Raw genomic sequence first — 15197 nt, forward strand, 5'->3', positions numbered from 1 at the left:
TTCTGTGCTGATTTTCAGTCACATCCATAATGTCAACAGTTGGTCATCCACAAGTGCTGTACACAGCACAACCACCTGAATGCTGTTGTTCTGATCCCTGATTATGGAGTTTGGCCTGTATCATTACATACTCATTGGGTGAGAGCCACACAAAGTGTTTATTTCTCATTTCAGCTGTCTGGAAGGACTTTCCCATTCCTGACAATTGTCTGCTCTGACTAAATTACAACCCCTCCTCACACTTCAGGATATCAGGAGCTGTGTAAAGGTTAGAAAAGCACCTACAGCTTGCCCATCTCCTCAAGGAACCAGAATGACAAGTTGACATCAGCCCAGCGCCTCTTGCTGTGGTATGTTCACATGCTGGCTGATACCAGATTCAATTTAAGATCTTGTTCTTCAGATCAAGGACTGGGCCTCATATATCTCATGTACTACCTTGCTTGACAGCTTACCATGACCTAGCATGACAGCTGTGGTCATCAGTAATCACTGCCAAAAGGGAGGATCATAGGAGTGGGTGGAAAGGAAATCAGACATTCCTGGCAGCTGGCCTGCAGCTCTGAAGCTTCCTTTCACCAAACATCAGACTGAAAACAGATCTCTGCTTGCTGAAGAGAAAACTATGGGCTTCCACTTTTCAATCACTTTTCCTTAGTGCAACATAGAAATGGTTTCCTTTCTCTGAAACGAGAAGAAAGGAAAGGCAAAGGGAAAAAAATACATGTGTTCACCTGTCAGAGTGAAAGCAAAGGGCCAGGAAAGGCTGTTTCTCTCTGGTTTGTTACTGTCATTCTTGTTAGCAACAGTAGATTAGGCAGGCAGGGAATGATGGCCCTTGGAAAGCAAAAGTGTTTATCATATAAACAGAGAATTAGAGTTACACAACACAGAAAAGTTTAAACTTGTTTTTTGATGAGCATACTACACAGAAAATTATATATTACAGCAGAACTTAATAGGTAATTTTACAGTTAAATTTTCACAGATTCAGTAAATACCTACAATGCGGCTCCCCTCAAGGGCTCAACAGAATTGCCTCTACCTCCAAGGAAAATAACCAAAGCTTTTTCTTATAAATAAACCACCTGAACTCAAGGAAATTCTATGGCGCTTAGTCCCATAAACACTTCTCTTAGAAATGTGGAAGAGTTTCTGCTTGTTTGGCTAAAATTTATTCTTTTTTTAGGGCAGATGGAAGAGAAAGTAAGAAAGAGGAACAAACTCTGACAGCAATTGTGAAATCACACGGTCTACAAACCCACTGATTTGAAAACAAATAAGATTTAGTGGCTATGTCCACCATGGTAAAACCCCAAAATTCAAGAATTTCCCCAGCTTCTGGGCCTGCCAATAATTTCAGAACAGTATTGTGAAATCCTACGGCTCTTTGTTCCAGCTGAGCCTGCTTAATTGGAATTCCTCAGCATTTAGACTTATTTCCTTAACAGCATATGATACAAATAATCACTTCTGGAGACAGTTGAATATATAACACAGGCTCTTTTTAAAAAAATTATTGTTATTATAAAAGACAATAAGCAAGACAGCTCAACAGATTTTTGTCAAACCAAATGTGATCAAAACCATCCCAAAGTTTTTGAGGTTGTAGGCACTGATGGATTAAAAGCCTTTCTCTAATCCTATCGCCACAACTCTTTCAAGTGCACAAACATGCAAAGACATTTCAAGCACTGTGGCAATGTTGACTTGGAGCATTGTTAACTCCTACCAAAAGGCTGTGGGAAGTAGAGAAAAATGATGGAAGGTTTCGTTTATTAATCTGTGATGAAAACCAGACTTCTGTTGATGAAGGGGGCAGGGGGAGGGGTAAAGATAGGCTGGTCTGTTTAATGCTTGGCCCAGATATAGATGATTTTTTTTTAAAAAAGCAAGCAGCTGAGCACATTGCTTCTGGCTGTGTCTTTCTGTAGGTTGCCAGTTGCCAGCACTCACAAAGCACAATTATGTAATGAGCTCCTATCAGGAATCTGAGTTCAAAAACATTTCATGAACTCCCATGCTGTTCTTGCTGGAGCAATTGTTTCTGATAATGAAAAGTCTCTATCACCCTGATTCAGCTGTCTTGGCCCTCTCCAATGGCAGTACTTTGTGCTTTCCCTCAATCTCTTCTCCCTCCCTCACAACAATCTCTGCTTTTTTCTTAAGGGGGACTCTTCCCTAAGCCCCTTCACTGGCTTTTGCTAGAGGAAAAGAAAAATCGAGGAGGAAACATAGTTTTGTCCCTCCTATACCTCTGAAACAAGCTAGTTTTCCTTGCTTATCATTTGGAAAAACCTCATTTCTTTGGCAAGTGCAAAAGAAATACTGGGTTTACAATCAAAATATATTAATTACAATGCAGTATTGATAGAATAGCTTTTCTGACATAATTTTGAGAGTAAAGACCTACATTTCAGAGCAATCTTTCTCCCAGAAATGTGTTTATTCCTGATGAAATAATTTGGAGTGCTTTTCAGGAAAATTCAGCAATTTTTCGCAGAAATAATTATTGGGTCACTTCCTGAGTGAGGAATTTCATTTGCAGCCACTCTGCCACTTTTATATCATTAAAATCAATCAGGCATATGGATAAGAACATGTAAGAATTTAAGGGATCTAAATTAGAGTGCATAAAGAGGAAATAATGCAGGACAGCTCTTTCAGTCTGGATTCATTGGGAGTTTTATGCCAGTACATGAATATATTCATATTAGTCAATCTATTTCATCAGGTAAATAACAAAAATCTACTTTTTGGTCAAATTTAAATAGAAGAAATAAATTTATATAAAATTGCAATAGATTTAGAATTAGTGTAAAATATCTGTACCAAATACCTTGTCAAAGTGGAGGCTTGAACTCAAAACACTATTAAATTGTGCTTCCTTTATGATTCTGTTTCAAGTGTAGTGGCTAATATACTTAACAAACAGCTCATTCTTTAAGAAAGAATGAAAATTTATTCATATCATTGTTTCTAAGTAAATATAAAATTTAGGCCGAAGTATCTTCGGGAGGTTTGATCCCAAAGTAAAAGATTCCCGTGTCTTTCAGCAGACTTCAACACAGACACTTGGAATCAGGACATCTGGGCAAAATGTATTTAATTTTAAAGTAAAGATTTGTAAGGTACTGGAAAAGTATACTGATAGGAGCCTCTAAGCACAATTAGATTGACTGATAAAATATCCATACATAAATCTCAATGCATTTCATCACATATATTGATATAAAGGGGATGAAAATTGAAGAATATAAAAGTTATTTCTAATACAGCAAGAGAAAGTTCTATTATTCTATCAGAATCATTCTATCAGACACAGTTAATTTTCAAATAATTATCTTACATGTACAAAGAATTTTTTTTCTTTGTTTTACCTTAAATTTCAGGGATTTTGTTGATTTGTCAATTCTATTTTCCTCGTGTTGAAATGATGAATTCTGGAGAGAAGGGAATAAAAGTTATCAGGAACAGTTTGTTTTTAAAAATTTAGTCCTCAGTTCTGTTAGCCAAAGATCACAAGTACTTCCGCTCCATTAATTTGCGGTCTAACAAGTCTCAATCTGTATGTGTGGAGGAAGATTATCCTTTGTTTCAGTAGAAAGAACACTTAAAAGTTACTAATATCAAACATGGATGGATAAATTATAATCAAGGCTCTTTTCACTTTAGTAGCTCCAAACATTAGTTAATTCTTGTAGTGAAGCTAACTTCAATTAATTTATACCATTTTGAGGCACAGAAACATTAACCATCTTTCCAAATCAATGAGAGAATCAGCAACAGCAGTCAAGTGCTACAGGTTTAAGATCTATTTAAAAGAATACCTTAGAAATTAAATAGAAAACAAGAACTGCCTATTATGATTCAGACCTCAAATCCCACAAGCACTTCAAAAACCTCACGAGTCCTGTTTCCATGAGTTCCCAGTGAAAACCAGGCAATACTGTTTAGCTAACTGCAGGTCACAAGGCTATACAAGACCTACTTCAACTTTTATATCTGTAAAATAGGCACCAAACTCTCTTAAAAATGCTTTGCATTTTTTCAGATCAAAACAACACAGACCTATACTGATTTTGGACCTATGCCTACAGAAATCAAACATAGCTCACAGATTTAAACACTGCTCATAGCCTATGCCATTCTAGTCTAGAGCTCTGAGAAAACTGAATTGAAAATGTGGCAAGTGTCAGCTTGCTGCTTCATGAAAAAGCATTGTGAATGAAACATGTAAAAGCAGCAGCTGCATAAGAATAGGAATCCTGGTTTGTAATTTACAGTCATTGAACGTCACAGCATAAGGAAAATAAAATAGTTATTGCTCCAAGGTCTTATATAATTTAGCTAATTTTCTCCCTCCAGTGTATTAAACTTTGAAATCTTAATGACTCATTATGTTGCACAGGCTTTGCAAAATAATACCAATGAATCTACATAAAACAGCAATTTGCTGAAGATTTGGTTGTCTTTATAAAGCAAAAGAAAACACAAAACACAGTTATTGCATATGACCAACAAATTTTTCAAGTCCCAAATACAAGTTCTGGAGTACATTTTGAACAAATTGTTGATTAGCTGCAAGAGTTATAATATAATGTTAGCTAATACTTGAAATCTTGCCTGGTATGCTTGAATTCGCCTGAATTTGAACAAAGCCTATGATGATGTTCCTGGGCCTAGTGGCATTGGCACTACTTCCAAACAGAAATCATGTCAACATTGCTCTGAAGTGAGAAGAGACTGAGACCATTTGTGCTTTTAAAATACCCCTATGGAAAACAGAAATTAACCAATTTAGATGTTCACATGAGCAAGAAAGCAAGGTATGACCTTATAAACCAGCCTGAATAAAAAATGTTCTAAATAAACCCTTTGCAAGAAACAACTTTCTGACTGGTACCATTGACTTCAGCAGCAGTCATAGAGAGACAGAAACCTGGACACTTGTAAAATTGTTACTGAAGGAAGATAATTTATTTCAGTACCTAATCATCAAAACATGATTAGAACATGTTCATAAAGTCTAACTTCAGTTTCAGAAAATGTTTCCCTACAGCCAAAAAGGATAATGGATTTCAGAAAGCTGGATGACTGGTGGAAAGCACTGTTGTGAAAGCAGTGAATGTAGCTATTTTCACCAGTTTGCTCAACTCAGTTCTTCAGCACCATCCATTAATTTGGCTGCAAGGATTTTCATCAGGATAGATGCATAGCACAGCATTCTCCCATTGCCTGGTAAAGTTTCAGGCTTGTTTTCTAAACAAGAAATTTTCCCTAAAATGTCTTCTAAACTAAAGTTTCTGCACATTCTGCAAGTAGCAGTACAAGAACTAGCACCAGACTTGTGGCCCTGTGTTATTCTACATTCCAAGTCAATCACATTCATTTCATGCCACTAGTCAATGAGTTATAAGGCATAGCTGTGTTTGTGCTTCTGTTGAATTGAGAAGACTTCTTTTTCATTCAGAGCCATATCTTTAGTCAAATCCTTCTACATTCCTCAGAAATATGTGCTAAAAGCATGCCAGTGGTATATGTCAGTTCATTCCTCTTTAAGTCTCACTCCATGAGTCAGAGTAGTAGAAGGTATTTGAGCAGTAGAGTTGATATTTGTTTGACTGCTACAGCTGTCTTTGTTGGCAGATTCATCCCATCTGCTTTCACCTATGTAAAAGCTGGGTATAACCTCTAAATCTCATCTAGGATTCCTGCACCCTATTCATCAGAAAAATATTAGGGGCTACCAGAGATGAATTATTCCATCCTAATTTAGGTAGTTTACACAGTTCAGATGAATCACTCTCTGGACACAGGTTTTTTCTATTAATGAAAAAAGAAAGCTAAAAAAGAAAATTACTCATAGGCATCTAAAGTCAAATTTAGACCATTAAGTGTAGATGAAATGCATTTTACCTTTACTACTTGGAACTCCACTTATGATTGAGCTATCTTACACTTACTCCACAAACCTTCCTAGGCCATGATAAGAAAACCCACACTAAATCTCCACCCATAAGTGAGAAAAAAAATTTATGGATGCCAGTGACTTCTATTAAAAATTATACTGGTCCCTATAGCATAGTGATTCATGATACTGCATTGTTTATAGCATCTAAAATAAAGAAAAATCTGCATTATCCAAAATAAACACTGCGGAAGTGCAATATTAGGGAAGATTATAAGATTCCAAGTAGTTAATAATAAACAGGACAAAAAAACATGTCCGTATGCTGGCAGAACACCACCTCATGAATCATGCACCTACTGGGAACAAATATTTGTTGGACAGCTTCACTGGGTTTTTTTGATGTGTCATACTGCATTCATAGCATGACATCTGAGAAGAGAGGATGAGCAATGAAAGAATAAATGTTTTGGGTTATAGTAATAGCCATTTTTATACCTTTGGCTAGATTTTCTCCAAGGCCTTCCAGTGGTACTCCAGTGCAGCACTCTGGCCACTAGTACTCCTAGATACAGAAACTACCAGTCCCATCCACAAAGACACCCAAAAAATATGAGAATGATCTTAAAGCAGAATAATTATGCATCCCAATGAACTGGGAATTTAAACTCATTTTGTAGGAATTGACAAATGCACAGTAATCTCAACATGTGGCAGAAAATTTTGTAACTAGTGTCAGCCTCATTAACTGTCTTCCTAGATAATCTAATGATCTTGTGATCAGCACAGGAGAGGCACAAGCATTGTCAGATGAAAGACCTGAGGCAACTTTCTGACTGTTGGTCAAAATCTCCCCCTCCTCTTTACCTCCTTGTAGCATTCAAATTATTCTAGCTCTCTGCAATGAGGGTATGTGATCTCCAAGAGACCTGACAGAAATGAAACAGCCATCTCAGAAGATGGACACATCAGATCTCCTAAATACTTCTTTTGCCCCCTCCATTCTATGTTACTACTGGTAACAAAATGTTACAGAAGAATGTTACATGAATTTTTAATTAAAATAAAATAAAATTTAAATGCAATATATGTTTAACTATTTAATGAAAACAATAAAATATAAAAACAACTTTTAACATGATGCTGCAAATGCTATCTCAATATGGTCTGAAAAGGCTAGAAATATTATAACAAAATCTGTAGCAAAAGAAATCTTTAACTTAACACAAAGTCTGAAACAGGAATTATGGTTATAACAATGTCAATTGGGGAAGAAAAGCCTACTACAGATTAGGCCTGAGAAGACTGTGCACACATAACACTAGGAAAGGATCTTTCTCTCAGGATTCTTTCTGGCCCTTCCTCACAGTGCTCCTCTCCAAATACAGCACCAGCTGCCTGTAGAGCCAGTGAACAGGCACGGTATTGCAGGGAAATGGAGAGGACAGTACAAAGCTCCATCAGAGTGCATTCTGAGTAGGAATTATTTTATCTTTGAGATAGAGAAAGGAAACAGTTAGTCCAGGGGCTGGGAAAATAACAAATGCTGCAAGAGGAGCTCCAGTTAAGACAAAGGCTATGAAGTCCCTTCTGGTGTCGTGGACTCTGTGCCTTCCAGGATGTGCCTACGTGGAGGCACCCAGTTCTAGCATCCAGTGGAAAGATACTTTGAGCAGCATGATCTGAATTTCTTTACTAGATATTCTGCTAAAACCTTATTGAAAGTATGGAGAGGAGGAAAGCCAAGTTTGTTCTGTGTTATAGTTCTTCCTAAAGGATGTGGGGAAGTGGAAGCATTCTTTCCACAGATACTAGTGAACAAAAAAGAGGCACAGCCACTAGAAGACTGCACAAAGGTTGACTCCATCTGGAAGAATGTCCTCACGTATGCCCACAATCAGATGAAAAACTCAAGGAATGAAGAACAAAGGACACCTAGAGGGATTGCAGACAGGCAATAAACAACAGCTTGCAACACAGCTGCAAAGATCAATACAACTCTGTGTTGAATTCACATATGCATCTGGAGATAGTGCAGACTCGACATTTTAACAGTTAATACAGTTCCCATATGATCCTACATGGAATACTACAGTCAGCTGAGCATCAAATTACCAGAACCATATGAAGAAAACTGGTGCAGTTTCTGAGCCAAGTTTTGTAATAGATTACTATTTAATTTTCTGTATAAACATATTTCTAGCACATCTAAGAGGTCTCAGAGAAAGGACTGTAAATAGCAGCCTGTTAGTATTTGCAATGTAAACACCAAAAATGAAGAGAGCAAATTACAACTCCAGGCAAAGAAAAGTAAGGCATCTATAGAGAAAAAAAACCTATTGAACAAAAAGTATCAGGCTTTGGGAAAATGTCTTAAAATTATGAGGGAATTTTCATTGCATGAAAACTAGCAGAAGACCAGATGACTTAATAAGTCATTTCAAAAATATGCTTTTCAGATTCTACTCTGTACTAGTTTTCTAACTATTGATTGGAATGACATGAAACCTAAAGAAATTAAGGACACTCACTAACACATTCAAGAGAGTAATGAGGAACATGTCTGCAATTTTCTGTGTGGACTCCTTTGAGGGTCTGCTTGCCAGAAAAGTGCAGAGACACTGAACTCATGGTAAGACATGTGGGGCTAACTCAAGGGCTCCAAAACAAAGCCTCATTAAAAAGTTATTCTGCAGTTTCTTCAGGCAATAACAGTACTTCCCAGCTTTAGAATTTAATTTTTTTTAAGTTTTGAATTAAAATTTTTCATTGTTTTGCATCTTGTGGGTAAGAATTTCTCCAAGGTCTGTTTCTTTTCCTGTCTTAGGAGGATACAGCCTTAAGAAACACAGCGAGTTCCTCAGAGATGTCAAAAGCAGGCTGTAGAAATCAGTCACGCAGTCCTTGCCTTCAGCACATCAGCTGACTGACTGTACCTGAAGAACTGATCTACCCAGCACAAAGATTTATAGATTCCATGTCAAGATTTAACTGTAGGCACAGCAAAATATGTTGTATTATTCACTTCATCCTCTGCTAAGACATGTTTCTGCAAAGGCAAAGGGATGCATCGTCCATCTTCCAGACTCTACTGTTTGCAGCAATTGCTGCTTGCCTGCAGACTTCTCTAATCACTGAGCAGAGAAAAGAATCCTCCTAATTGCTGAGAGCTTTTGGTTTCCCAAAATAGTTGACCTTCTTCCTTTTTGAAGAAAAAACTTTCCTCTGCCTTTCTGCCTGCCTCCCCGCCCCCTTCCTGCTGGCAGACATGAGAAGAGAACTGTGTTTGTTTTCACGCTAAATGGGAGGCCAGAGCAGTGACAAGGCTGATCTCACAGTTTCCAGCTGTAATATTTGATTTCTTTACAACTGCCCATATGCAGAACTCAGAAACTAAACTATTCCAGTAAGAGCAAAATGCATAAAAGTCTCTCAGCTCCAAAAAAAAAAAAAAAACAACAAAAAAAAAAAAACCTGAAAGGTTTGAGTGGCGGCAGCATGGCTCTTGACATGAAAGCAAATACTCCAGCTAAGACAAGGATTATTTGGGCCAAAACTGCTGAACTGCAGCTGAGCCTCTACTTCCACAAATAGGGATATGTCAGCTTTTCAAGTGTTGAAGATTCCAGATTTTACAGTTAAACTGGACAAAATTCAGCATTTTTAGATCACCTGAAACTGCCCTGGTAGAGCTCAGGGAAATAATTTCAAGTTCCACTTAGAAAGAGGAGGAAAAAAACAACTATTATTATAAACTTTCCTTATCTCCCACTAACAGAGACAACTGTGTTATCAGTCATCATGACAATACTGGTCTTCTGCTTTTAATTTTGTGTAATTTTAATGTACAGAATTCTTATCTTTAACATTACTGATATTAAGGATTTACATTGGTCACTTTCAGACATTAAAAGGGTTTTTCTACTTAATTTTCATTTTCATTGGACAACAAGAAGAATGACGGAAATACATCTGAACAGAAGTTCAAACTAGATAAACAGGGTTTACAAAATAAACAGTTGATTTCTTTTAAGTAATGTTTTTATGAACCCTAAAACAGTTCTGATCTTCTGCTCGAAAAACTCAACATTTCTCCAAACGTGTAAGAGCTGAAGTCTGAGAAGGAAAGGAATTAAATAAATTAAATGTAATCACTCGAGTGTTTTTGACAGAATTGTGCAGAATGTTTAGATAATGAGGATCCAAAATTGAAAATCTGATACTGTACTCCTAGCTGGCATTAACTTCATCATCTTTCCAGTTTTTATTAATGCTAAGTTCAAGGCAGAATGGTTAATACATTTATTTTTATTTTATTTTAATGAAAATGCTTCTTTCATGCACAGACCTTCAAATTGAGATTCACCAAGCAACACACTCTTCTGGAAGACTGTGAAATCCTTTCTTTTGCTCTCAGCCCAGTAGCTGGCAGCCCAGCAATCCTGTGGCTTCAGGAAGTTAAGGCCAAGCCTGCAGACTCACCAGCAGACATGGAAGCCCTAAGGCTCCCAGGCTCTTAACTACAGCAGCTCCCAAGCAGACTGGCATGAGGCAGGCTGTGTTGCAGACCTTTAGAAGGGTTTCCTTAAAAAGAGGCCCATTTCCTCAGCAAGCCTTTCTTACCTCTATCAGATCAAAGACGACCCTTTGTCCTACATTTTGTTTCATTCTGATCAGCTTTAGAGAAGATGGTGTTTTGTTGGGAAAAGCTCTGGACAGCTCTAGATGTCCACATATTCTTACCTTTGAAAGAACTTTTGGTTTTCTTGCAAGATCAGTGACATGGAAAAGACTTCCTGCACATACCATTGTAATTAGTGTGGTGAGTCCTACTCTTACTCCGCAAGTTACCAGGCAAAACTGACTTTTGTTCTTATTTTCTAGAGACCACCTGGACAGAGTTGGTGGATGATCTGCAACCTGGAATGAGAAGGCTCAAACAGCATATATTAAGAGCTAGAACACTTATGCAGATCTGGTTTTTTCCAGCCTTCCCAGCCCAGTACTTTCTCTGGAGCATTTTTTCACCAAGCACTTCAAGTCCATGGGAGCTATTTTCATTCTTCCTTGGTATAGATGCTTGCAAAGGAAATTATAGGAAACATTCACATTTCTTTCAAATCACAGAAACCTTATTTCAATTTGAATTTTGGAAAAAAACTTGGGGAGTACTAATTACTCCAGCTGGTTCATTCCAGGACAAGCAAAGAGAAGAGAAGAGAAAAACAAGGCTCTTCAGCTTTTGTTGCAAAAGAGCAAAGCAGACCCAAAGCAGAAGCATAGAGAAGCAGAGGTATGAGGTAAACTCCTTGGATGTGCCTTCACCAGACATTACAGCGCACTTCTCACTCTCTCTGTCTCTCAAGCAACCCCATTCTGACATGTATGGAATAAAGCAGAGCAACTTGAGGTGACCCTGGATTAGGCCAGCTGCAGGCAGCTCCTCCATAACTCCACACCAGCTGGGAACTGCCCTTACACAGCCACAGCCACTCTGCCCCCTTCAAGGCAAACGCTAGGAGGCCACTGCCAGAGGTGCCCATTCCTCCTCTCCCTGCCAGCAGCAATTGTTTTGGATCAACACAGCTCTCGATTAACCCTTGAACATCCAGAGAAGCAACATAGAGACAATCTAGGATGAGCCATGTGCCTCAGATACTGACCAAATACATTATTAATTTTCACTAATGTGTGCTTGCTCTGTAAAAATGTTTCTCCTGCATAATATCTGGATCAAGTTACTTCCACACTAAGCTTCTACTTATAGATTTTCTAGTGTGATTCAGTAAATTATATACTCAGTCCCAAAACACTGCTATCTTTCTAAGTATGCATTTAGCTATCTTTTTGGATGTTTACAGTTTGTAATCTTCAAATAAAATTATTGAACTGCAGAATTCATTATGGTACAGTTATTTTGCAGCATGTTATTCCATACATGGGATTTCAAGGAGAGGATAAAAAGGAAAATAATCAGTTTATTTTGCTCACACTCCATCCATCCCATTTTGCTCCTATCTAAAAGTACTAAGATTTTCTAGAGTAAGAGGTTTCATAGCTAACCTTTTCCTTATCCTTCTTTGGCCCCAGTCCCCTATGAAAACACAATCTCCCACACTGACAGAAAGAGCTCTTATGAATACAAATGCCTGTGGACAACTTTTTATTTGGCAGCTGTATAGCATTATGGACTTATTATCCACGAAAGAGTTTTACTTTCCTCAAACTGGAATTAAAGTGCATTAGAAAACCAAGAAAAATGCTGTTATTGCACATCACACTGGGTCAGGCAGCTTTAGAAAATCCCCAGCAGTAAAGGAGAAAACCATTTGCTTTTTTCCTGTACCATCAGTATCATCTGACCAACTGCTAATTGTACTGCTGAGGTTTTAAAGACCTCTATTCAGGTAAGTGCTGGCTAAAAAAAAAACCTCTCATTCATCAAAGCACAAGTACTTTCAAGAGTAGCCTAGTAACACAGAAAAGACTTGAAAATCCTCAAAGTCCAGCCACCTATGGAGTGATCATGTGAAAAAATGTCAAAGAATCACTTTTGTAAACGCTTAAGACAACTGCTACTGAGTGGTAAATACAAAATACTGTTTAATTGCAATTTTCAAAAATTCTTCCTGCTTTCAGTCATTATATGTCTGTCCCTGTGATAGAAATGGGAATTCTTTCAGTTTTCAAGCCTGTGCTCTCCTTTCATTGCAATGAGGACCTAATTCAGAGCTTTAAACTGTGTTCTGCAATGCATAATTAATCTGGCTTCATAGAGACCTGGACAAAAGACCCCATTCAATCTTCAGCTCCTTCCCCCTGAGATATTGTTATTTCTAAAAACTCCTGCCAGCTGGGCTGGAGGGAAATCTCAGCACTGTGGGAGAATGAACAAACTACAGGCCTCCAAGGGATTTGAAGTAACTATCTGACTAAATTGGATTAGAAAGTAAGGAAGGGGAGGGGAAGGAGGGCTTATTCTGAAGTCTACAAAAGCTCATAAAAAATTCTTAGAAGATTTTCATATGGTGAAGGGGAGAGAAATATGCAAGTTTTTATAACAAAACTGAGAAAGAATTTTAAAACATGCATGAGCCAATATACTTGGGGATATTTGAAGGGATTACTGCTGGTATTACTTCAGGAAAACTGTTGTGTCTGCCTTGGAGCTTTGAAATGGCATTTCTATGCAAAATCTGAGCTTCCCTGCAATCCAAAATAGTCATACTTTCCTTCCAGGTATTTGATAGATATCCTGTTTGAACCTATAATGTAACTAACCATCAGTTGGTTTAAAGTTTCCTCCAAAGCACATCACAATTAAAAGTCTCTGCCTAGAAGGATTTCAAAGGGCTATGGAAAAACAATTCCAGTCTTGTTTAGAGAGCCAGCACCCTGCTTTCGTTCCCCCCAAGCTCATCCTCCAAAGTGTGTCAGTGACCCTGCCCAGATCACCTGGCCATCTCTCACACTTTTCACAGTATTTTTAGCAGGCACATGCTCAGGAATATTGCCCCATTTCCCAGCAGACCTTTTGGAAGACAAAGTGGAAAAAGCTCACAGCCCTGCTGGGAGAGTGGGTGCCTGGAGGAAAAGATGCTTTGAGCTCTCTGTCTCCTCTGGCTGGCTCTGCTGTCCCCCCTGACAGGGACCAGCTGCTTCCAGGCTCTCTGCTCCTGCTGCACTAATGCTGTGAAGTTATGTGGGCTTAGCCAGGACAAAACTTGGCTCACTACCTGCAGAAATATTTTCAGAAGTCAGATCTTTTAGCCACCCTAACCAACACTCCCCATATTAAAATAGGCAGCCCTTAATTACAACAGCAGTGACTTCTCCATGGTCAAAAGGAACAAAAATATTCCCTAAAAGTTGATCTACTTAGAACTCACATGTTGTTATAGAGTAAAAACTGTGGTACTTTTCAGAGGTCTGGCAGGCACTGAAGAGATTAGCATGCACAATGAAAAATGCACCCTGCTGGATGATGCATCTGTGTAAAGATGGGTGCACAAAAATTACAACACATCAGAGCAATCCTAATCACTCCTATCCAAAACCAAACATTTGTGTTTTTTCATTATCATCATTTGCTATTTCTAGACTTATTGTCACAGAATAATTTTCTATGATCTCCCTTTGCCCTGGGGAGGAAGTGCAGGGAGGAAAGAAGGGAGCAGGATTAAATTTTTTGAAAAGGAGAAAACAAGATTCAGCAAAATCTTTCAAAACAGTGGAGACTTTTTTTTAAGGGTGTCACTTTATAAAGAAACACTTGTATGTAACTTAGCAACAGCAACAACAAAAGTACTGGTAGCTCATATTCCAGACAAACAGAGAAATGTTTAAAACATTAAGTTGTTATATAAAATCCATACAGCCCCTTTCCAGTTTCTTTAATTCCTGGGGTGCAGGAAAAGCAAAACAACATCACCACGCTTTCTTTCCCAGCCAACATAATGAGCCACTTTGAATTGTGTGCAACTGTTATCACAAGTGGCTGGATATTGTCAAATCCATATTGAGGCATTGCATCAAAAATCCTTACTCACAACCTTAATCTAACAACTCTGAACACTGTGGCATTTCTTGAAAGGGACAGTGAAAGGTTTCACATCTCTGAAAGTGAAAGCCTGGTGGAGGTAAAAAAAAAAAAAAAATTAAAAAAGCATCATTTAGATAAACACATCCTGAGTAGTGCTAACACCACTTAAAGTAAAAGATCTACCCTAAATTACCCCTGACTTTTCTCAACTGAAAAAAAATGTCAAGGTCTCAAAATTGGCAGTGAAGACTGCAAGGAACAAAGGACAGACAGTCAAGACAGGGCAGAAAAAATCAGTGTTGAATCCCATCCCCACACTCTGGACTCTGCATTGCACTGCTGTGAGCTTGATATCACACTGAGAATCTGCTGGCAGATTCTCCACAGGGGCTTGCCCACCACGGTCAGGACCTTTCCTAGCAATGCACCAGCAGCCTGCCTCACTCCCACACTGACCCATCTTCTGCAGGCCACCCATGGAGCTGGCACTACATGGGGAGCCTGTAGAAATTCTGAAGTGCACCCAGGACAGGAGCAGAGCCAGAGCAACCATTATGAGTGTGCAGGCAAGACCCAAATCTGCTGCTTCAATGAAAAAAATAACTTGTTCTCTCTGCAAGATGACAGAAGTTTGGCAGCAAGACTGGGCAGGTGATGGAGGGGAAAAGGGAAGTCTGGCAAGGCTGCAGATTTCTGCAAAGGGGCTGAGGCTCGCTCCTCCTGCAAGAAAGGGAAGAGGGTGTG

The sequence above is a fragment of the Molothrus ater genome, chromosome 3 (assembly GCF_012460135.2).
Source record: "Molothrus ater isolate BHLD 08-10-18 breed brown headed cowbird chromosome 3, BPBGC_Mater_1.1, whole genome shotgun sequence".
NCBI classification, from domain to species: domain Eukaryota; kingdom Metazoa; phylum Chordata; class Aves; order Passeriformes; family Icteridae; genus Molothrus; species Molothrus ater.